Genomic DNA, 24,668 nt, shown 5'->3' with positions numbered 1-24,668 from the left:
AAAGGTCCGTCTAGTCAAGGCTATGGTTTTTCCTGTGGTCATGTATGGATGTGCGAGTTGGACTGTGAAGAAGGCTGAGCACCAAAGAATTGATGCTTTTGAACTGTGGTGTTGGAGAAGACTCTTGAGAGTCCCTTGGACTGAAAGGAGATCCAACCAGTCCATTCTGAAGGAGATCAGCCCTGGGATTTCTTTGGAAGGAATGATGCTAAAGCTGAAACTCCAGTACTTTGGCCACCTCATGTGAAGGGTTGACTCATTGGAAAAGACTCTGATGCTGGGAGGGATTGGGGGCAAGAGGAGAAGGGGACAACAGAGGATGAGATGGCTGGCTGGCATCACTGACTCGATGGACGTGAGTGAGCCTCAGTGAACTCCGGGAACTGGTGATGGACAGGGAGGCCTGGCGTGCTGCGATTCATGGGGTCGCAAAGAGTTGGACATGACTGAGCAACTGATCTGATCTGATCTGATGGTAATAGCTCCTTTCATAGAATAGATTTTCTATCTACATTCTTGGGGAAGTTATGGTGAAAGTCGAAGTTTCTTCCTAAGTATTTTGGGGCTTGATTGTTTTCAGCTTGAAATAATACTCATGCCAAAGACACGTTTTGGGGTGACAAATTTTGCTCCCCTATATGAAGAACTCTCTGCTGCATTTTATCTGTTCTAACTCAAGTCTGAAAGTTTCAGATTCAGAATTAAGAATTAAATTAATCTTTAAACAAAAGTGAATACAATTTTTCTGAAACCAGGCACTGTTACACCGTTATAGGAAATAAAAGAAAAAAACAAAACATTTAGGGTTGAGAGTTATAATATAGGACATCCTGTTCAATTTAAATTTCAGAGAAACAATTTTTTAAAAATTTATATATGCCTCATGCAATATTTTATATATAGTTGCACTATATTTTTTTATTTATCTGACTTTCAAATTTAATCATGCTATATATATATATAGTTTCTCCCATATATAAAATTTTAACTTTAAAGTGATAAAATGTTTTTCAAAAGAGTCCCAGCAAACACCTTTTATTTGTTATAGTTAAGAAATGCTTATTGTCCTTGCTTAAATCAAACACTTAGGGAAATGGGTTAAATTAAATAATTTAGATTTCAAGACATGGAAGGTGATTATATCTGTGGTGACCACTTGAGGGCAGATACTTGGAAAATTAACATTCTCTCATCAAGAAAAAGGAGGGTATGCAGACACAAAGTGTCACTATATAGGGTGCTTAAAGATAAATAAAACATGGTTTGCTTTCTAGAAAAAATTGTTGGTAATAGTAAACAATTACCAAAACTGCTTGGTCTTCAGATTGTCTACCATGAGACCATAGTGGAAATCTCACCCTGGCTTAACTCTAAGCTAAGTAGGATTCCTAATTTTTTGTTTTGTTTTGTTTTCATTTCTTTTTTTTTTTTTTAAGGAATGCAGAGGTGGCAGTAGTTCTGCAACATTTTGCTTCTGGCAGAGTAAACTATCTCATGGTCAGTGAGAGCCCCATTTATTAGGCAATCTGAGGAATTCTCTGTTCCAGAAGGTGAACTCATTGCCAAGATAGCCCAAGGGCTTTGGACTAAATTCCAGCACTCTTGTTTTGCAGAAACATAAAATCCATACTTGGCCACTATTCTGTGTCAAGAATTTATTTTTTTCTTCTTCTTCCCATATCAATAACAGATTTTATTAACATCAAATAGGAGTTATTGTAAATATTGCAGTTCTTAAAATATTGCAGTACTGAAGCCATTAGATATTGTTGCTCTGTCAAAAGTGTTTCACTTAAAACAAATCAAACAAGTGGCTACTGGTCCTATCAATTTTTAATGAAGAATTAGAACTGTTTTAAGATTGATTCTCACACCTTTCTCTTTTTCCCTTGTCTCACTTTCTAAGGGCATTGTTGTTCAGTCACTAAGTCATGTCTGACCCCTTGTGACTCCAAGGACTGCAGCATGCCAGGTTCCTCTGTCCTCCATTGTCTCCTGGAGTTTACTCAAACTCATGTCCTTTGAGTTGGTGATGGTATCTAACCATCTCATCCTCTGCTGCCCTGTTCTCCTTTTGCCTTCAATCTTTCCCACCATCATAGCCTTTTGAAATGAGTTGGCTCTTTGCATCAGGTGGCCAAAGTATTGAAACTTCAACTTCAGCATTGGTTCTTCCAGTGAACATTAAGTGTTGATTTCCTTAATGATTGATTGATTTGATCTCCTTACTGTCCAAGGGACTTTCAGTCTTCTCTAGCTCAAAAGCATCAGTTCTTCAGCACTCAGTCTTCTTTATGGTCCAACTCTCACATCTGTATATGACTACTGAACAAACCACAGCTATGACTATAAGGACATTTGTCAGCAAAGTGATGTCTAGGTTTGTCATAGCTTTCCTTCCAAGAAGCAAGTGTCTTTTATTTTCATGGCTGCAGTCACCATCTGCAGTGATTTTAGAGGTCCAAGAAACTAAAATCTGTCACTGCTTCCACATTTCCCCTTCTATTTGCCATGAAGAGATGGAATCAGATGCCATGATCTTAGTTTTCTGAATGTTGAGTTTTAAGCCAGCTTTTTCACTCTCCTCTTTCACACTTCAATAGGATCTTTAGTTCCTTTTCAATTTCTGCCATTGGAGTCCTGTCATCTGTATATCTGATATTTTTGATATTTCTGCCAGCAGTCTTAATGCCAGTTTATGATTGATTCAGCCTGGCACTTCTTATGATGTACTCTACATACTACTTAAATAAGCAGGGTGATAATATACAACCTTGTCATACTCCTTTCCCAATTTTGAATCATCTGTTGTTCCATATCTGGTTCTAACTATTGCTTCTTGACCTGCCTATAGGTTTCTCAGGAGACAGGTAAGGTGGTCTGGAAGTCCCATGTATTTAAGAATTTTCCAGTTTGTTGTGATCCACACAGTCAAAGGCTTTAGTGTAGTCAATGAAGCAGAAGTAGATGTTTTCTGGAACTCCCTTTTGTTTTCTCCATGACCTTACAAATGTTGGCAGTTTGATCTCTGGTTCCTCTGCCTTTTCTAAAGCCAGATTGTACATCTGAAAATTCTCAGTTTATGTAGTACTGAAGGTCTAGCTTGAAGGATTTTGAACATAATCTTCCTAGCATGTGAAATGAGTCCAAATGTATGGTAGTTTGAACATTCTTTGATATTGCCCTTTGGGATTGAAATGAAAACTGACCATTTCCAGTCCTGTGGCCACTGCTGCATTTTGCTGATTTATTGGCATCATCATCTTTTAGGATTTTAAATGGCTCAGCTAGAATTCCTACACCTCCTCTGGTTTTGTTCACAGTAATGCTTCCTAAGACTCTCTTGACTTCATACTCTAGGATGTCCAGCTCAAGATAAATGACAACACCATTGTGGTTATCTGGGTCATTAAGATATTTTTTGTATAGTTCTTCTGTGTATTTTTTGCTGCCTCTTCTTAATCTATTCTTCTTTTAGGTCTTTACTCTTTCTGTCTGTTATCCTACTTATCCTTGCATAACATTTCCTCTTGTTATTTCCAGTTTTCTTGAAAAGATCTTTAATCTTTCCCATTCTATTGTCTTCCTCTATTTCTTTGCATTGTTTAGTTAAGAATGTCTTTTTACCTCTCTTTGCTCTTCTCTGGAACTCTGCATTCAGTTGAGTATATCTTTCCTTTTCTCCCTTGCCTTCACTTTTCTTCTTTCCTCAGCTATTTGCAAGGCCTTCTCAAACAACCACGTTGCCTTCTTGCATTTCTTTTTCTTAGGGATGGTTTTGGTCACCACCTCCTGTACAATGTTATGAACCTCAGTCCATAGTTCTTCAGGCACTCTGTACCAGATCTAATCTAAGGGCATATAGGAGTTCTAAGGGTATATAGGAGGTAAACCATAAACAATCTATTTTCATTCTTTTAATGTGGTTCTTCAGGATACACTTGTCTTTAGTAAAATGAGGAATCCTGGATCCCTATATAATTATTGTCCTATTGTCATTATTTCCATCTCTTAGTGGAGTGGGTGAACTTCTATCGTGACTTTCAATGCAGTGACTTTGAAACTCTTGTGGAAGTCACACTGTGATTTAATTTAATCACTTCCTTAAGTTCTTAGCACACTTTTCTTTCATGCTATAATATTTCATATTTTGTATATGTTAAACACAAAAGTTTTTTTTTTTTTCCTTGGCCAGCTTTCAGTTCAGTTCAGTTGCTCAGTTGTGTCTGACTCTTTGTGACCCCATGAACTGAAGCACACCAGGCTTCCCTGTCCATCACCAACCCCCTGAGCTTGCTGAAACTCATATCTGTAGAGTCGGTGATGCCATCCAACCATCTCATTCTCTGTCATCCCCTTCTCCTCCGGACTTCAATCTTCCCCAGCATCAGGGTCTTTTCCAATGAGTCAGTTCTTTGTGTCAGTTTAGTGAAATATAATTCACATACCATACAATTCACCCATTTAAATTGTAAAAATAAATTATTTTTAGTACATTCACAGACTTGTTTAACTTTAACCACAACAAAATTTAGAACATTTTTATCACCCTCAAAACTAATCCCCTAATACCCATTAATTCATGTTCCATTTGCCTCCAGCAGCCCAAGTCCTAGGCCACAGCTCTTCTACTATCTGTCTCTATAGATGATACTAGTCTGGAAACTTCACATAATGAAATAATACAAGCTATGGTTTTTTGTGACTGGCTTTTTTCTTGTAGGATAAAGTTTTAAGATTATTCAATTGTATAACATGTTTCAATACTTCATTTCTTTTTATTGCCAAATAATATACCATTATATAGACAGGATTTGGTTCTTTTTAATGCATGCCTTTTCAAATTGATTTAATTATTCTTTGACTGTGTGAATCACAACAAACTATGGAAAACTCTGAAAGAGATGGGAATAAGAGACCACCTTATCTGCCTCCTGTGAAATCTGTATGCAGGTCAAGAAGCAACTGATCTGGACATGGAATAATGGACTGGTTCCAAATTGAGAAAAGAGTATGTCAAGGCTGTATGTTGTCACCCTGCTTATTGAACTTATATGCACTGTACATTTGCAAAATTCCAGGCTGGATGAAGCACAAGCTGGAATCAAGATTGCTGGGAGAAATGTCAATAACTTCAGATACGCAGATGACACCACTCTTCTGGCAGAAAGTGAAGAGGAACTAAAAAGCCTCTTGATGAGAGTAAAATAGGAGAGTGAAAAAGCTGACTTAAAGCTCATCATTCAAACAACGAAGATCATGGCGTCCAGTTCCATTACTTCATGGCAAATAGATGGGGAAACAATGGAAACAGTGAAAGACTTTATTTTCTTGGGGTCTAAAATCACTGTAGATGGTGACTGCAGTTGTGAAATTAAAAGATGCTTGCTCCTTGGAAGGAAAGCTATGACCAACCTAGACAGCATATTAAGAATGCATTTGAATCAGTTCTAATGAGGTGGATGATACTGGAGCCTATTATACAGAGTGAAGTAAGTCAGAAAGGAAAACACCAATACAGTATATTAACACATATATATGGAATTTAGAAAGATGGTAACAATGACCCTATATGTGGAACAGCAAAAGAAACACAGATGTAAAGAACATACTTTGGACTCTGTGGGAGAAGGTGAGGGTGGGATGATTTGAAAGAATAGCATTGAAACATGTATATTATCATATGTGAAATAGATCTCCAGTCCAGGTTCCATGCATGAGACAGGGTGCTCAGGGCCGGTGCACTGGGATGACCCTGAGGGATGGGATGGGGAGAGAGGTGAAAGTGGTGTTAAGGACGGGGAACACATATACACACATGGCTGATTCATGTGAATGTATGGCAAAAACCACCACAATTTTTAAAGTAATTAGCCTCCAATTAAAAAAAAAAAAAAAGCGGAGACATTCCTTTGGCAACAAAGGTCCATCTAGTCAAAGCTACAGTTTTTCCAGTAGTCAGTACGTATGTGAGAGTTGGACCATAAAGAAAGCTGAGTACCAAATAATTGATGCTTTTGAACTGTGGTGTTGGAGAAGAATCTTGAGAGTCCCTTGAACTGCAAGGAGTTCAAACCAACAAAGGAAATCAGTTCTGAATTTTCATTGGAAGGACTAATGTTGAAGCTGAAACTACAATACTTTGGCCACCCCATGTAAAGAACTGAGTCATTAGAAAAGACCCTGATGCTGGGAAAGACTGAAGGCAGGAGGAGAAGGAGACAACAGAGGATGAGATGATTGGATGGTATAACCAACTCGATGGACATGAGTATGAGCAAGTTGGTGATATACCAGGAAGCCTGGTGTGCTGCAGTCCATGGGGTTGCAAAGAGTCAAACACAACTGAGCAAATTAACTGAACTGATTTTTTAAAATCACCAGTGTATATTTAAAGATTGGAAACCTTGAAATAATTTGTGCAATCTAGATTGACATCTACTCATCTTACATGCCCCACCTCAATTGGATAAAATGAGACTGGAAAAAAAAATGCCAGTAATAAGGAACATATAGATACAACATAATGGTATTAGTCCTTTTATCACTGAAATTATTGTCAGCCATTTTTTTCTATTACTTGCTATCTACTGATATATACTTATCAATATTTTTAACAGAATATACTTCACTGTCAAGTCCCAAAGTTTCATTTTCACAAAAAATAGTTTATTAGTCTGTTTGTCTTTTATAGCTATTCAGACTAATATATCCATAATGCCATATCCTTATAATAAGTATACTTATTAAAGATGTATTCTTGAACAATGGTACTTCTGTTATTGAGAAAAATTCTGTAGAAATCAAGTAGTTAATTTTTATTTCCACTGTCATATATATGTATGATGTGTAGCTATATACCATTTTCTCTTTCTCTCCAAATATATAAATATATGTTTATATATTCTTACATGCATATCTCATAATTTTTGTATAATTTTAATATACCTCAATAGTCTAAACATACAGAAATGACATATATATATACATATATTTACACACACACACATATATATGTATCAATGTGTGTGTATGACTATATCTGAAATTATGTCAGAATACATGATTGATTTGGAAAGGTTTTTCAACATTTATTTCTTCTTTAAATGAATTTCTAGTAACTCACCAAAATACTAAAAATACAGCGAGAGTATCCTGACCCTCTCAGCATCTGTTTTGGGCCAAGACAGAAGTAGAAGTTAAGAGATATATATGGTAAAATTACAGATTTTACTCTTTGGCATATTTTTTATTCTTAAATTGCAAACAGAATAGAAGAAAGGTGCAAAGGTATAAAAAGTCCAAACTATGAACTGTAAGGTATTTCAAAGAAACTCAAAGTAATTGGAATAGATATATGTAGATAAAATGCATACATACATAAACATAAATCTTAGAGCAGAGAATTTTCCAGAACTGAGGGACAAGAATCTCTGATAAAATATAACTTCAGAAATCAAGTAAAAAATATGCATAAGTACATACATATAAGCTTTCTAGTAAGAGCTGCTCAACTATAGTCCATGATATATTAACTGAGAATGCAGAGAAAATAAGCTAAAAATATGTATTAAATATATCTAAATACAGAAAAAAAATGAAATGACAAAGAAAGTTTTCCAATGCTACTGTAGTAGAGCATGATAATATTTACATCAAGTTTTAAAATGGAAAAATATATAAGCATTCCTTGATAAATTATAAAATTATGGCATCAGGATTATAAACAACAAAATATTCATAGAAGTTAATCCTAGGGTAATACGATTATGGAGTAGTTCAAAGAGGACTTTAACTTCATTTGTAATACTCTCATTCATTAAAAAGCATTAGAAAATTATGAAAGTGTGAAATCTTGGTAGTTGTACATAGGAGTCCATCAATCTCTATAATGTTCTGTGTTTAAAATTTCGTTAGGAACAAAATCTTAGAAAACATTTTATAGAGTTTGGAGTGGTCCTTCCAAATCATGGCATCTTTGATCAGTTACTTAATCTTTCTGTGGTCCTGGTTCCTTACCTATAAAATAATTATACAAACTATACATATGTAAAAAGAGCACTCTAAGGATTATTGTGCTATAATGTATAGTAATAAACTTGTAATAAATATTAGAATCATCCTTCATAAGAATTAAACTATTTGTTATGCATGTGGCACCAGAGAAGCATAAATAACCAATTAGCTTGGAAGAAAAGCTATGACCAACCTAGACAGCATATTAAAAAGCAGAGATATTACTTTGCCAACACAGGTCCATCTAGTCAAAGCTATGGTTTTTCCAGTAGTCATGTATGGATGTGAGAGATGGACCATAAAAAAGCTGAGCACCGAAGAATTGATGCTTTTTAACTGTGGTGTTGGAGAAGACTCTTGACAGTCCCTTGGACTGCAAGGAGATCAAACCAGTCAATCCTAAAGAAAATAGTCCTGAATATTCATTGGAAGGACTGATGCTGAAGCTGAAACTCCAATACTTTGTCCACCTGATGCAAAGGACGGACTCATTGGAAAAGACCCTGATGCTGGGAAAGATTGAAGGCAAGAAGAGAAGGGGATGACAGAGGATGAGATGGTTGGATGGCATCACCAACTGAATGGACACGAGTTTGAGAAAGCTCAGGGAGTTGGTGACAGACAGGGAAGCCTGACATGCTGCAGTCCGTGGGATGGCAAAGAGTCAGACAAGACTGAGCAACTGAACTGACTGAGCAAGTAGGAAGCAAGGCTTTATCTGAAAAATTATATAAAGAGTCAGATGAATGATGCAATTCTTACATTAATATATATTTAAATTTTTAAAAAATTGAGACAATAAGTTATTACCAAAGTATAAGATGATACTGAGTATATTGTATACTATAAGCTGAATCTTTCTGGCCAAAATTTGTATTTTAAATCCTAATCCTTAATATGAAGGTAATACAAGTGGAAGCTTTGGGAAGTTATTAGATCAGGAGGACAGAGTCCTCATGAAAGAATAGTGTGCGTGTGTCAGTCGCTCAGTAGTGTGCCAACTCTTTGCAACCCCATGGACTGTAGCTTGACAGGCTCCTCTGTCCATGGAATTCTCCAGGCGAGAATACTGGAGTGGGTTGCTGTCGGGAGCCAGCGTGAGGAGCTCCTCCCATGGCAAAGGTTATGAGGAAGGAGGCTCAACATACACAAAGGTGGGATCGAGCCTCAGGAGTCCCCCTAGATATTTTTGAACATCTACCCCCCAAAACCAGAGTCTGCCTACTTTACTGCTTTGTGTTCTCACCTCTGACTTTACTGGGGGCTGTCCCCCACTACCATCTCACTCTCTCTGATAAAGAGTTAACTTACAGCTCCAGTTAATAAGTTTTTGGGCATTAAGAGTGTTTAAATGTAAACCCCTCAGATAGCTCTCTAACTCGCCTGACAAGTTTACCTGGACTCTTACAGCTATGCATACGATTGTTTACAGTCTCCCAGCCTTGAGAGGCAGGAGAAGCTTAAGATATTCAAATAGCTTAGAGCCTCTCAGAGAGTTAAAAACTGTCAGAGTAAAACTAGTTAAAGATTTCATTGATGAGCCAATGCTTGCTGCCAAGTTTCCACATCCCCTGTTTTGTATCCTTAAATGTGTATTAATTAATATAGTTGATATGCATAAAAAATAAGTAGTGGCCTTGGTGTTAGCAACTTTAGACCCTTAGGGTAATAAATTCTTTCCTTTGTTGTAAACCCACTACACCTCTGCTCTATAGAAATGCAACTTTATCTAACACCTTTGGAGGATGGCGCCAAACCTTAAAATAATTACTCTTAGAGAAAATAAGTCTTACGGTTGACAAACCTTTGTCAGAGTCATAAAATGTTAATAGGCCTTCTGGCCAGAAGATGATATAAATCACCTAAACCATTTGTATATGATACATTTGCAGGAAAGAAACCCTGGTTTCGATAAAGATCAAAGACTGCTGACTTTGCATGATTTCACACCCCCTATTATCCTCTATGTACAACTTATGGTATAAAAGCCCCTGTTGAAAATAAAGCTACGGGCCTTGCTCACCGAAGCTTTGTCTCCCCTGTCATTCTTTTTCTCAATTTTTGGCTGAGTCTCCATCTGGAGTGCAGAGGTCCTCTGCGACCATTTATTCGCCTGGGCTTCTAAGACCCACTCGAGAAGGTGCCTAAGGTGAGGCACCTTCTGCTATTTGAGAGGGCACCTGCGGCCTCTGTGGTCAGAGCTAACCTGATGTCACAGGTTATATTGATTTTCCATGTAAACCAAGCTACTCAGCCTCTTTTCTCTGCTGAATTTTCCTACTGAGCTATCCTCATTCTATTACTCTTTATATCTCTGATAAATATTTAAATTAATCGCTGACACCGTCTCCCCTTCAAACTCCCTTGATCAGCCGGGGCTGGACCTCGACAGGTTGCCATTTTCTTCTCCAAGGGATCTTCCTGATCCAGGTATCGAAGGCTGGCCTCCTCGTAGATGGCCAGGTCGATGCCCACATAGGGGATGATGCCCAGAATAATGGGCAGGTAGCCATAGTGGAAGGCACCGGGCCCTTCTGGCTCCAGGATCTGCTGTACACAGTCCAGCAGCCTCTTATAATGGCCCATCCAGTGAAGGGTCAGCCAAGTCTTCAGCATTTCCATGAGGGTAGATGATGGTTTGGGATGTGGCACCGGCCAGAGAGCCAGCCACAAAGTGCTCCTGCACGTAAAGTGTCTTCTGTTGCTCCTGAATGGTCTGCTTGATCTGCTCATAGGCCATGAATGACTCAGGTGCAGTCTTGAGCACGTTAATCCCATCGCTATGCCACAGGGCACACACGCCCCACTCTTGGATCATGCTCCCTCTGGAGGCCCCCCAGGATGTTCAGCCATTTGGTCTTGGAGGCATGGATCTTCATGAAGACCTTGAGGCAGTCTAGAGGGGCTGTACCTCTCCTGAACATGGCACTCACCACCGCCACCGCCCCTGCCACCAGCTGCTTCCACCACATGCCAGTCAGCTTCTCCAGCTCTGAGAACTCATTTGGGATGGTCAGGCACTTGCCAATACCCAGTACCATGAAATGCTTCCAGAAATACAGCAAGTCTTCCATGTTCTCCAGCGAATGCAACAAGATGCAGTCACACCACTCCTGCCAGTCAGTGGTCATGGTACTATCATGCATCTATGCTATGCAGGATTTTCTCTGCCTGCTCCAGCTAGATGGAAATGCCCAGGGCTCGGAAACTCTGCTGGATCTCAGAGACGTCGATCTGACCATCCTGATTGTGGTCCAGACTGTAGAACAGAAGTAGAAGGTGCCGTTCCTGTTCCTGCAAGTAGAGGATAAACTCCTCCAGGTCAAGGTCGCCATCTGGGTCATTATCACCCTCAGGGGAGATGCCCTGTTGGGCTCTGCAGTCCGGGTCGCCCCCACCCAGCCGGCCGAGCACAGGCGCAACTCACAGATGTCCAAGTGACCATCCCCTGTTACTATCCAGCCCCTTGAAGAGGTGACCCCAGTGCTGACGTCGCTAGGCCTCGCCCGCCCCCAGCCCCACCCTGCATGGTGCTTGCCTGCGGTGGGGAGGGGAGGCCTGCAGCCGCAGCAGCCTCAGCAGTGGCTTGCCAGCTTCCCCCTCCCCTACCCGTCCCTGGGTCCCGCAGGCCTCAGTGCTGCCTGCTCAGGCTCTGGCTCTTCTAGGAGGCAGTGACTCCTGCAAGTGCAGAAATGGGATTAATGAATGAGATCAGTTCAGTTCAGTTCAGTCGCTCAGTCATGTCCAACTCTTCGCGACCCTATGGACCGCAGTTTGCTAGGCCTCCCTGTCCATCACCAACACCCGGAGTCCACCCAAGCCCATGTCCATTGAGTCGGTGATGCCATCCAACCATCTCATCTGATCAGTGACCTTATAATAGAGACCCAGACTTCCCAGGTTGCCCAGTGGTAAAGAATCCACCTGCCATGTAGGAGACTCTGGTCGATTCCTGGGTCAGGAAGATCACCCAGAGAAGGAAATGGCAACCCACTCCAGTATTCTTGTTTGGGAAATCCCATGGAGAGAAGAGCCTAGTGGTCTCCAGTCCCTGGGGTTGCAAGAGTCAGACATGACTTAGCAGTCTAAACAACAACCACCACAAGCCTCTCCTTCCTGGTTCACAGGGCCATTTCTCACTATGTTTTTCCATAGTAGAAGGGTCAGTGGAGTCCTCTGGGTCTCTGTTGTTGTTGTTTAGTCTGCTAAGTCATGTCTGACTCTTTTGTGACCCCATGGACTGTAGCCTTCAAGGTTCCTCTGTCCATGGGATTCCCCAGGCAAGAATATTGTGGTGGAGTGGGTTTCCATTTTCTTCTCCAGGCATATCCCAGACCCAGGGATTGAATCCACCTCTCATGCATTGGCAGGAGGATTCTCTACCACTAAGGTTGCCATTTCCTTCTCCAATGCATGAAAGTGAAAAGTGAAAGTGAAGTCGCTCAGTCATCTCCGACTCTTCGAGACCCCATGGACTGCAGCCTACCAGGCTCCTCCATCCATGGGATTTTCCAGGCAAGAGTACCGGAGTGGGGTGCCATTGCCCTCTCCAAAGGAGAGGCTTACTAGATATTGAATCTCCTGGCTCCTTCATCTTGGATTTCCCAGGCTCCAGAACTGTGAGCAAGATGTTTCTGTTGTTAATAAGCCATCTAGTCTATGGTATTGTTATAATATCCTGAATGGACTAAGGCATTACTATGTGAACAAAATAGATCTCTCTCTTTTCCCTATTAATTTAAAATAAAACAAAAAACTTTTATATTCTTCTGTGGACTGAGCCTATGCATTCTTTTTTCTGGTGACATATGAAATGTGAAGATAAAGAATATAGGATGCTTATCACATCTATTGTATTTATTTTATATACTGCAGTTTTTTTTGTTTTGTTTTGAACAATTGTTCTCACTCCTTGGGTCTAATATTTCATGAGCGTAGCTTAGAACATGAAATTCTGCAGCATTTGTTCATTATGAACAAATGCCTACTTATGAATTCTTGTCTCAGAAGCTAATTTAATTGGTGAATTCCAACTACTATTGCTTATTTCACACTTCAGTAGGTAAAGATGCATTAATAATCGAAGTTTCAAACTGTAATTAACATTAGCTTTAGGCTCCTGACAATGAAATGATTACATTTTAATATATGGGTTGATAAAGTTAATCTAACATATGAATAAACAGCAAAAATAACTTACATTTACTCTTTCTCTGCAAATTGATACATGCATTTGCATGTTATAAGGCATGGAAAATAAGTTAATGTTGAAGAAAAAGTTATAGGCTGTCAATACAATTCTTGAATGTAATCAATTCAATGTACAACAATGAATTTGAAATATTTCAACAAAAACCTTATTTTTCTTGAAAAAAATTAAAAGATACTTTTCACCTGGCTTGATTTTCTTTCACAGTTTTACAAGTTTATATCTTATTTATTCTGTTCTTAACTGAATTTATTACTTTATAAAGCTTCCTAAATGATGAATTTGTATGCTGACATCTTGTTCTTAATCATAGAATACCATATTGTCTGAATTCATTTGCCTGATGTTATATTGTGGTGCTAGTGGTAAAGAACACACCTCCATTGTAGTAGATGTAAAGAGATTTGAGTTTGACCCTTGTGTCAGGAAGATCATTTGGAGGAGGGCACAGCAACCCACTTGAGTAATTTTGCCTGGATAATCCCTTGGACAGAGGAGCCTCGCAGCTCCAGTACATAGGCTCTAAAAGAGTCAGACACGACTAAAGAGATTTAGCATGCACATGCGTTACCTTTATGTTGAAAAAATATATATTCATGATATAGTATCAATCGAATGAGGAAAACACTTTTCTTCAACAGCATTTTGTGGAACTTTCCATAATATTTAAAAAATTAATAGTGTTTAGAATGGTATAAAATATAAATAATTGAGGTTGCTAAGTGTGTACTTTAACATCTCCTAACACTTCACAGCTTCAGGTGCACAAGAACAGAAGAACAGCCTAACTTATTTTCCAGATAGGATTCTTTGCTCAGAATCCTAGAATACATCAGTTCTTTTGACATATTCAAATATGTGCACCTTATAGTTTTTAAAGACTAGGCTGGCCTTTGAAACAAACTCAAAGAAATAGACTGAATTAGCTAAACAAATGGGTTAAATTCCTACGCTGATCTCAGATGTCAGATTACAGAGCTAAGAAAAGAGGCTTTTTTATTTCCCATACCAAGTTGTACTCATTATGAAAACAAATTCAGAGTTACCTACAGATTTTGAAATCTATATTCTTTGCCCTCTGGTCATGGCTAGAATTCTATAGCAAATTGAGACAAAGAAGAAACTCCTCAGACACCTAATAGTCATCAGGAACTTGCTGGCGACTTTAGCAAAGGTAGTTTTGTGTCCACGCTCAGTCATGTCCGACTCTTTGTGACTTGATGGACTGTAGCCTGCAAGGCTCCTCTGTCTATGGAACTTTTTAATTATTTATCAATTAATAATAATTAATATTATTATTAATGGTAATAATAAACTTGTAAAATAATACCTTATATTTCAAATAAAAGCACCACATTTCTGAAAAGTTAAGTGATTTACCTCCATGACAGAAAAGGAATCTGAAGGCATTTTCTAATTTTAAGTCATGTTGTTTGTATGCTTAAAGACATTATACATGGTATATAAAGATATAGACAGTGCTATATGCCCAGTACTTTTCTAAATGCATTATATGGATCTTTCAAACGAGGACTCCAAAGTCCAGAGACGTTAAACAACTTACGCACTTCTGCAACTGATAAAGAGATGGAGATCTTGAGTATTTGATTCCAGGTTTGTAGTGTTTCTGACTACACATTCCTACCTTCTACCATTTGGAACAGGTACACTTATCATTTTTATTTCAATATATGATTATTTTTGGGGGTTTCCCTGGTGGCTCAGAAGGTAAAGAAACTGCCTGCAATACAAGAGAATGGGGTTCAATCTCTGATTGGGAAGATCCACTGAAGAAGGAAATAGCTACCCACTCCAGTGTTCTTGACTGGAGAATTCCATGGTCAGAGGAGCCTGGTGGGCTACAGTCCATGGGGTCACAAAGAATCAGACACAACTGAGTGACTAACACACACACACACATGATTATTATTATTATACCTAATGTCATGAGTGAGAGAATAATGAATTACTCTTCTTCATCCCCAAATGATAATGAATGTGCACTAGAGCTAAGATGGTTTCCTTCTTTTATTATTTTTTGCATTATTCTAGTTATGTTGACTGCATAATATCAATGTCCCTGTATTATACTCTTTCAGATTTATTTGTTAAGTGTCAGATTGATCTCTTTTGTTAACTTTTAAGATAATCTCACCAGATGGCATTAAGAATATATTAAATTAAATTAGGAGTTATAATAAAGATATACAATATTTTTTATCCCCAGGAAGGCTTAACATTTCATTCCCTTTCTTGTATTTGTGTTCAATAATCCCAAATGTCATGAATAATTACATGCAGTTATTTAAAAAAATACTCTGTTGAGATAGAAAATCTACCAGATGCTATTATAATCACTGTTTCTTGCAGTTTAAATTTTAGGCAATTGTTTGGAGACAAGTTAAAACAAAATGGACATTTGTTTTATTGAAACCACTTGTTATGTGTTATATTTGTGTTCAGATATCTAGCATTATGTGCCAACTGTTTTTCTTCAATCTTCATACATGGTAACTAGCAATAATTTTAAACGAAATCAATCTTGGTTGTTAGTCTTAATGACTAACCAGAGACATATGAAATATCTGATGAGACTGTGGCTTGAAAATGCTATGGTCCTGTCATATAAAGATATTCTTTAACAAATGGAATAATATATTAATTTCACAAACAAAACAACCAGAGTAACTCATCATGTGACATCCCTACTTTAATCTCTCTTACTTGCGTTTTGAGATTGCCATAATGACTGAGCTGCCAAGTACTAATACTCCAATCTCACTCCAGAGATTCTTATACTCCATAAGGATAGCAGTTGGCCGAAGAGCAGAAGCATCAGGCCAGGGAGCAGCTCATCACAGAGTGTGTGGCCAAGATGCCACAGATGATTGAGGATCATCAGGCTCACCTGCAGATGGTGTTAAAAAATAAAACCTCACAGGCCTCACTTCCAGAGAATCTGAATTAGTAGGAACCATAATTTTCAACAAGCATCCCCTTTTACTGCTCCCAGTGCCTTTTCTAATGCAGGTAATGCACAACTCTTGCTCTGAGAAATAATACATAAGATCATGAGGCAAGCAATGCATCAGAATTACACAGGGAATGATTTGAGCATTTGCATGTCCACGTATATAAACACCTTCATAGAATTCCACAGCAGATTTCTGCAGATTATCTCTGAATGAGAAGCACTGATCCACACGATTGAAGTTACTCATAACTATTATCAGAGACACAAACCCTTCATCCATTTCTTCTCCCTCCTCCTCCTCTCTTTCCACTCTTTTTTTTTTTTTTTTTTTTAAGGATTATCTTGTTTAACAGTGCCTCCGTGTTGCTGTTTTTGGTTTTTTTTTTTTTTTTTTTTTCTTCAGGAGGCTCTGAAGAACACAAAAACATCCTCGTGTTTATATAAACAGTGATTAATGACAGGATTTTGAATGCCATTTTTTTTTTTTGATTTGGCACAATACTTGTAGAAGACAAGTGGTCTTTGTCATTAATTCAGAGACTATTCAGCACAGTATTAATATTCTTGATAGTTGATACATAGAATTAATTTTTCAGGCAGCAAAGATTATAACAAAATTATAAATCCAATCTCTAACTCCGACCTTCTCTACCACAATATGAATGGAAAAGGGCACCTGTTCTCATTATGATCTTTAGGCTGTCATCATCAGGGCTAATTCTAATGTTACACTATGGATGATGAGTAGTTGAAATCCAATTTGAATGCATAATACCACATTTAATTTACAGTACCACCTGTCAATAAGAAATAGACTGAGGCATATCTTCTGAGATATTCATAGGGAATATTCAATTATAATTAACCTTCCTATTTTTGTTAAATCTTTGTCCTGAAATGGATTGTTTGTGCCATTTCTTATTCTTATAACAATCTGTCACTAGAAAGAATTTGAATTTTAATCTAATATTCTCTGAGAAATACAATAGAGGATGTTTCTTTTAATCTCCTCAGTACCACTATCACTTGTCTATTTAATTTCTTTTCCATAGGTTAATTATGACTAAGTTTGTGATCTTTGTGCAGATGTAGATTTCTTTGGCAGAGTGTGGAAAATTATTTTCTGCAAACCATATTGAGTACAATATATGGCAAATGGGACATTTCATTTTTCTACTTTAATATTAATAAGAAGAAAAAAAATTTTAGTTCAAATGATGCAATTGAGAGCTTACGAATGCATGCTTTCCTGTGGATAACTTTATAAAACTAGTTTTAAGCAATAATTAACTGCTATATATGACCTCAAAACCATTAAAATAATACATACATATATATATATGTAAAACCTCTAAACAATATAAAATTAAGAAAATAGGTTTACATAAAATTAGGCACTAGATTTAGGAGTGCATCTTTTATTGAGTCAACTTATTGACAAATGACATCACGGACTTGATGGACATGAGTTTGAGCAATCTCCAGGAGTTGGTGATGGAAAGGGAAGCATGGCATGCTGCAGTCCATGGGGTCACAAAGAGTTGGACACAACTGAGCAACTGAGAGAGATTGACAATTGAAATTTTTCCTTATTTTTTTCTTTCTATTTTTCATCATAATTGGCAAACTTAAAGAGACTATAGCACTCTCTTAGCCTGAATGTTTTAGAGATACCCACAAGTCTATCTTGGCTTTTTACTCATGAGGGAACAAGAGTTAAAAGAGCAGAAGCCTTGCTTACATCTCAAGAGGACTTCTCTTCATAAGTACAATGTAGGAGGTTGGTGTCAACCAACTCTTTGGCAGGCAGTAGGTTGGATTTTTCAAGCAATCAGGTTTTACAGACACAGATATATCTATATCCTTTCTCTGGAACTGTATGCACTTGAGCAAGCTAACAGGTATTTCTGAGGCTTAGTTGTGCTGATTTCTAAAAAGTAAAATAGGGCTAATGATACTGAGTTTGAGCAAACTCTGGGAGATGGTAAAGGACTAGGACGCCCAGCATCCTGCACTCCATGGGGTCACAAAGAGTGAGATACGACTGAGTGACTGAATAACAACAACAATAATACTAAGCACAGAGAACAGTGTAAGGTTTAAATGTGATTATGGATCTGGTACCAAGGAAGCACTTAAAACAGACAGCTAATATTTTGCTTCTGTCTTACAAATATTTTAATTCTAAATTTGTAAAATGATTGGAGTAGATCTTTTAAGTGATTTCTTTGGAAGGAATGATGCTAAAGCTGAAACTCCAGTACTTTGGCCACCTCATGCGAAGAGTTGACTCATTGGAAAAGACTCTGATGTTGGGAGGGATTGGGGGCAGGAGGAGAAGGGGACAACAGAGGATGAGATGGCTGGATGGCATCACTGACTCGATGGATGTGAGTCTGAGTGAACTCCAGGAGTTGGTGATGGACAGGGAGGCCTGGCTGCGATTCATGGGGTCGCAAAAAGTCAGACGCGACTGAACGACTGAACTGAGCTGAACTGAAGGGAAGTAGACAGAACTAAACAGTGGGTCACAACAAACTTTAGAAAATTCTTAGAGATGGGAATACAAGACCACCTGACCTGCCTCCTGAGAAATTTATATGTAGGTCAGGAAGTAACAGTTAGAACTGGACAAGGAGCAACAGACTGGTTCCAAATTGGGAAAGGAATATACCAAGGCTATATATTGTCGCCCTGCTTATTTAACTTAAATGCAGAGTACAGCATGAGAAACACTGGGCTGCTTGAAGCATAAGATGGAATCAAGATTACAGGGAGAAATATCAGTAACCTCAAGATATGCAGATGACACCATGCTTATGGCCGAAAGCGAAGGAGAACTAAAGAGCCTCTTGATGAAAGTGCCAGAGGAGAGTGAAAAAGTTTACCTAAAACTCAGCATTCCAAAAACTGAGATCATAGCATCTTCTCCCATCAGCTCAGGGCAAATAGACAAGGAAACAATGGAAACAGTGACAGACTTTATTTGGGAGGGGGCAGCTCCAAAATCACTGCAGATGGTGACTGCAGCCACGAAATTAAAAAGCTCTTGCTCCTTAGAAGAAAAGTTATGACCAACCTAGACAGCATATTAAAAAGCAGACACATTATTTTGCCAACAAAGTTCCGTCCAATCAAAGCTATGGTTTTTCCAGTAGTCATGTATGGATGTGAGAGTTGGACTATAAAGAAAGCTGCTGCTGCTGCTGCTGCTACCAAATTGCTTCATATGTGTCCGACTCTGCGCGACCCTATGGACAACAGCCCACCAGGCTCCACTGTCCACAGGATTCTCAAGGCAAGAATACTGGAGTGGGTTGCCATTTCCTTTTTCAAAAGAAAGCTGAGCGCCAAAGAACTGATACTTTTGAACTGTGGTGTTGGAGGAGACTCTTGAGAGTCCCTTGGACTACAAGGAGATCCAACCAGTCCATCCTAAAGGAAATCAGTCCTGAATATTCACTGGAAGGACTGATGCTGAAGCTGAAGCTCCAATACTTTGGCCACCTGATGCAAAGAAGTGACTCATTGGTAAAGTCCCTGATGCTGGGCAAGATTGAAGGCAGGAGGAGAAGAGGATGATAGAGGATGAGATGGTTGGATGGCATCACCAACTCAATAAACTTGAGTTTGAGTAAGCTCCAGGAGTTGGTGATGGACAGGGAGGCCTGGTATGCTGCAGTCCATGAGGTTGCAAAGAGTTGGACACGACTGAGCGACTGAACTGACTGACTGAAGGGAAATAGGAAGATAAAGAGAAGCTGAAATTTTTTCCTCTTCTGATTTTTAATGAGACATAAATATTCTTTTTTAATTTTTTAAAATTCTCATTAAATCCAAAAACTTAAAGAGAGAAAGTCTAGGTTAAACCAGAGTAAGAGAAAATAATTCAGATACTGGATCAACCTAAATCTATTCAGGAAGTTTAATATTGATCACCAAAAAAAGTTGGTTCTATTTATGTATTTAAAATAAAACAAGTTATTTAAAAAATAATCACCAAAACAGCACCTAGAACAGTAAACTACCAACCAAGTTTAGCTTGAAGTGATTAATTTTAAATATACTTTTGGTAAGGTGAGTCTTTAAAATGCAAATTTAATTCTGCTTAGGGAAAAATATCGGAGAAGGCAATGGCACCCCACTCCAGTACTCTTGCCTGGAAAATCCCATGGATGGAGGAGCCTGGTAGGGTGTAGTCCATGGGGTCGCTAAGAGTCGGACATGACTGAGTGACTTCACTTTCACTTTTTCACTTTCATGCATTGGAGAAGGAAATGGCAACCCACTCCAGTGTTCTTGCCTGGAGAATCCCAGGGGCAAGAGATCCTGGTGGGCTGATGTCTATGAGGACACACAGAGTCCGACACAACTGAAGTGACTTAGCAGCAGTAGGGAAAAATATGCCTAATTATGAACAATGACATAACTGATGATATCTGTTTTCTCCTCAAAAGGAACCGAGTATCATCATGCTTTTATAGTCATTTGCTTTGAATGTGGGCTTATTCAAAGAATTTGAATGATGCAATACTTTTATAGAAAGGCATACATACATATATACATGACATATGATACTCAAATGACAAAGTCTGTCAGGTTAAAGTGGAAGTTTTATAACACTTAAAAGAGACCGAGTAGCAGAGTATGTGGTTTCAGTGTGTTCTGGGCACCAGCTACCTTGGGTTTGCCTGCTGGCTCTGCTTCTTACAGAGGTTATTCCCTGTGCCTTAGTTTTATGTCCTATACAATGTTAAAAAAAAAAAAAAAAAAAAAAAAAACTTCTTTATGCATAGGTTTGTTATGAGTTATTTGTAAAACATTTAAAGCGGCAACTGGTACATTCGATCCCTGGGTTGGGAAGATACCCTGGAAAAAGGAAAGGTTACCCACTCCAGTATTCTGGCCTGGAGAATTCCATGGACTGTGTAGTCCATGGGGTAACAAAGAGTTGGACACAAGTGAGCAACTTCCACTTTCACTTTCAACTATTACATGAAATAAATATACTTACCTTTATAGTATATTTTCCTTCAACAAACAAAATAATCTTTCCTCCCATGATATACACCTGTCTCTTGATACTCAAAGTAGAAAAATCATCATTTGATGCCGGGGTCCAGCCCCGGCTGATCCAGGGTATTCGAAGCGGGGATGGTGTCGGCGACCTATTTAATTATTTATTCATCAAAGATATAAAGAGTAATAGAATGAGGATAGCTCAGTAGGAAAATTCAGTGAGAAAAGAGGCTGAGTAGCTTGGTTTACGCGGGGGACCAATAAAACTTCAAGACAAGAAGCTTGCACCACTTACGTAGGCCGCAGGTGTCCTTCCATTCTCCTGAAGGAGAGGAGACACTGAGGCCTCCCCGGTCGGATCTTAGAAGCCCAGGCATAATTAGTAAGCATGGCGGGTTCCGCACTCCAGATGGAGACTCAGCCAGAGTGAGAGAGAGCGCGACATGGGGAGACCAGTCTTTTGAGGAACTGATCCCAATTCTTTATTTTCCATGGTCTACTTTTATACACTGAGATGTTATGCAAAAGTCATGCGGGGTCAGCAGTCCTGACTTTTATCAAAGTCAGGTGCTTCATACAAATGTATACAGAGGTCTTAGGGGTGTTACATCATCTTCTGGCCAGGGGGCCTGCTGACAATTTATGACCCTCTCCTTGTGACAGCGGTCAGTCAACCAGGACACTTATTTCTCCAAGGGTGATTATTCTTAAAACAGACGCCACCCAAATAAAGTTACATTCCTATAGGGTGGGTTTTAGTTAAGGAAATAATTTACTTAGCCTAAGGTCTAATGTGATTTATACCAAAGGTTAATACTTATTTCTTCTATATATTCATTAATGTGTGTAAGGGCAGGGGATATGGAGACTTAGCAGCAAACATTGGCTCAACAAAGGAAAAACCCTTCATCAATACAATTTCTAATCAGCCCACTATGCTTATACTAATGGTTTTCTAACTTTTCTAAGGAACCTGTTTTTAGAAGGTTTAAAGCATCTCGTGCCTCTCACAGTTGGGAGGCTGTGAGCAATCACATGTGGCCGTACAAGCCTGTCAGGCAGGCTAGAGAACCTTCAGAGGAGTTTGTAGGTTGAAACACTCCTATCACGCCCAGGAATTATTATTAACTGGAGCTCTAAGTTAACTCCTTCTCTGAAAGAGGTGGTGGGGGACAGCCCCCCATAAAGTCAGAGGTGTAGATGAGAGCCCAAAGTAGTAAAGTAGGCAGGCTCTGGTTATGGGGGTAGATGCTCGAGGATTTCCAGGGGGACTCCTGAGGCTTGATCCCACCTTTGCGTATGTTGAGCCTCCTTCCTCATGACCTTTGCCATGGGTGGAGTGCCTCACGCCGGCCCCCAACAATTTGACCTATTATTTCAAGAAATAGCAAATTATTATTTAGAACTCTATATGTAATTTCTTTTTTAATCTTCATGAAAATTCTATAAGGTGTGTACTCTTACCCTCATTTTACAGATAAAGAATGAGTGACTGATGGTAAGATGTTTTGTTTCAAATATTGCCTTGTAATCATGGTTAAACATGGTCTCATATTTTGCCCTATAGTCATGTTATTATAAGTACAGGTAAATTTCTACCCCTAGTCCAGCATAATTTTGAGGATAATGTTCATGAAAGGGAGCTTCAATTCCATGGAAATTAATTTACCTGATATGTCTCCTATAATGGCAGGTATAACTTCATCCCACTGCAACAGCTGTGCTGGCCACACAGGATCTTTTCCAGTGTTCTTATTCCCCTGGTAGCTCAAACTGTAGTTTCCACATTATATTCATATAAGAGGTGTGAAATAGAAGACAGGTTAGATGTTCGATGTGTATATTAAATCAATAAAAGTCTCACATATCAGCTTTCTGCCAATAACAGTCAAAGAAGATAAAAATGAAAGATGCCTTCTGTTTACTGGGATCTTTTTCAATTACTTGTTAGAACTTGATTTTTTTTTTTTTAATCTTGGGAAGAGGTTTGAAGTTTTCCTTTTGCATCATTGTACAGTGAATTTTCATCACATACTTTAACCTTCCTTCTTCAATCAGAGTGCTTCTTTAAGGAAATATGTGATTTTGCGTTTCGAGAAGTTTATTTATTTATCAGTATTAGCTGTAGATAACCAGTGACAGAGACAAACTTCACATGGAAGGAAGCAGACCCTTCTGTTCCCAAGGTGATCCATATTTAGTGAAGATAACCATTTCTATCTATATTCACTTTTCTTAAATCTGCCACCCAGCAAAAGAAGACAACCTGTTATTTCCTTTTCACTTCTTTTTTTTGAAAATGATTAGTAGGAACATTTCAATTTCTTAATCAGAAACAAAAATAAGTATAAAATACTGACAAAATATGTTTGCTGACAAAGTAAGTTATCAATACAGGAAAATTAAATACATATTCTATACATAGAATGCAGATTTTAGAACAACTAATTCAATTATACTAAAACTGAGTTGAAATGTATTTTAATACTACATAGCATGTGATATGCATTTAAAGAATTAATGATTGAGAATAATGAAGGCTATAATAACAAATGGAAATTAAGCTTCATAAGAGTTGAGTGTTGTAAGTACTACTGACTTCATTTTCAGGCATTTAATTTTTTATGATAATATTGGATGAATGCAGTATTTATGAAGGATAAAAGTTGGAAACAGAAACTATATATCTATTTAAACAAGTTTACACATTTTATATGAAAATCTCGCCTTTTTGAGATTTATAGATTTTATCTGTAATCTGGTCCTAAAGACTTCTGTCTTTATGTTACTTTTCATACAGTTCATCTTTGCCTGTGAACACAGATAAAACTTTAACTTTTAAATATTCAGTAATTGTAAACAAATGTATCTATATCAGATAAGTTTCTAAATGAATCTCTTTAAATATCTTAATTATTTAAAAAAATTGATTTTGTGATCTTTTCCTACAATTCAATGGAACTTCCAAATTAATATTTGATATAGAATATACCACATAATTTATGAAGTTCTAAAACTGGGAAATCAAAAGGAATGATACTGGACCATTGTATGTTAATTGTAAGAAGAAATTACTTCCAGTACTATGCTGCTGCTGCTGCTAAGTTGCTTCAGTCGTGTCTGACTCTGTGCGACCCCAGAGACGGCAGCCCACCAGGCTCCCCCATCCCTGGGATTTTCCAGCCAAGAGTACTGGAGTGGGGTGCCATTGCCTTCTCCGTCCATTACTATAGAATTCAATATTTTCAAATATTTTCAATATTTGCTTCAGGGTATAAGTTGACCACAGACAGAACCATACAATTGACAGGAAGCTTTCCCATAAATTGAATCAATTCATCAGATCACTATCATGATAAACAATAGGACAATTCTATTAGAGGGGTGTACATAGACTCATATTATTTTAAACCTAATAAACCTAACATTCTAATTTTGTATACAAAATAG

At 38.2% G+C, this 24,668-nt stretch overlaps 1 pseudogene; it reads right to left on the bottom strand.

Annotated features, from left to right (window-relative positions):
• LOC102405667 overlaps positions 1-16,029 on the bottom strand; it is a 106,387-nt pseudogene extending 90,358 nt beyond the window's left edge.
• Positions 16,030-24,668: the final 8,639 nt, after the last annotated feature.

Source organism: Bubalus bubalis, chromosome 9 (assembly GCF_019923935.1).
Source record: "Bubalus bubalis isolate 160015118507 breed Murrah chromosome 9, NDDB_SH_1, whole genome shotgun sequence".
In the NCBI taxonomy this organism is placed as follows: domain Eukaryota; kingdom Metazoa; phylum Chordata; class Mammalia; order Artiodactyla; family Bovidae; genus Bubalus; species Bubalus bubalis.
The sequence above is the reverse complement of the archived record's forward strand: the minus strand, read 5'-3'. Positions and strand labels throughout refer to the sequence as shown.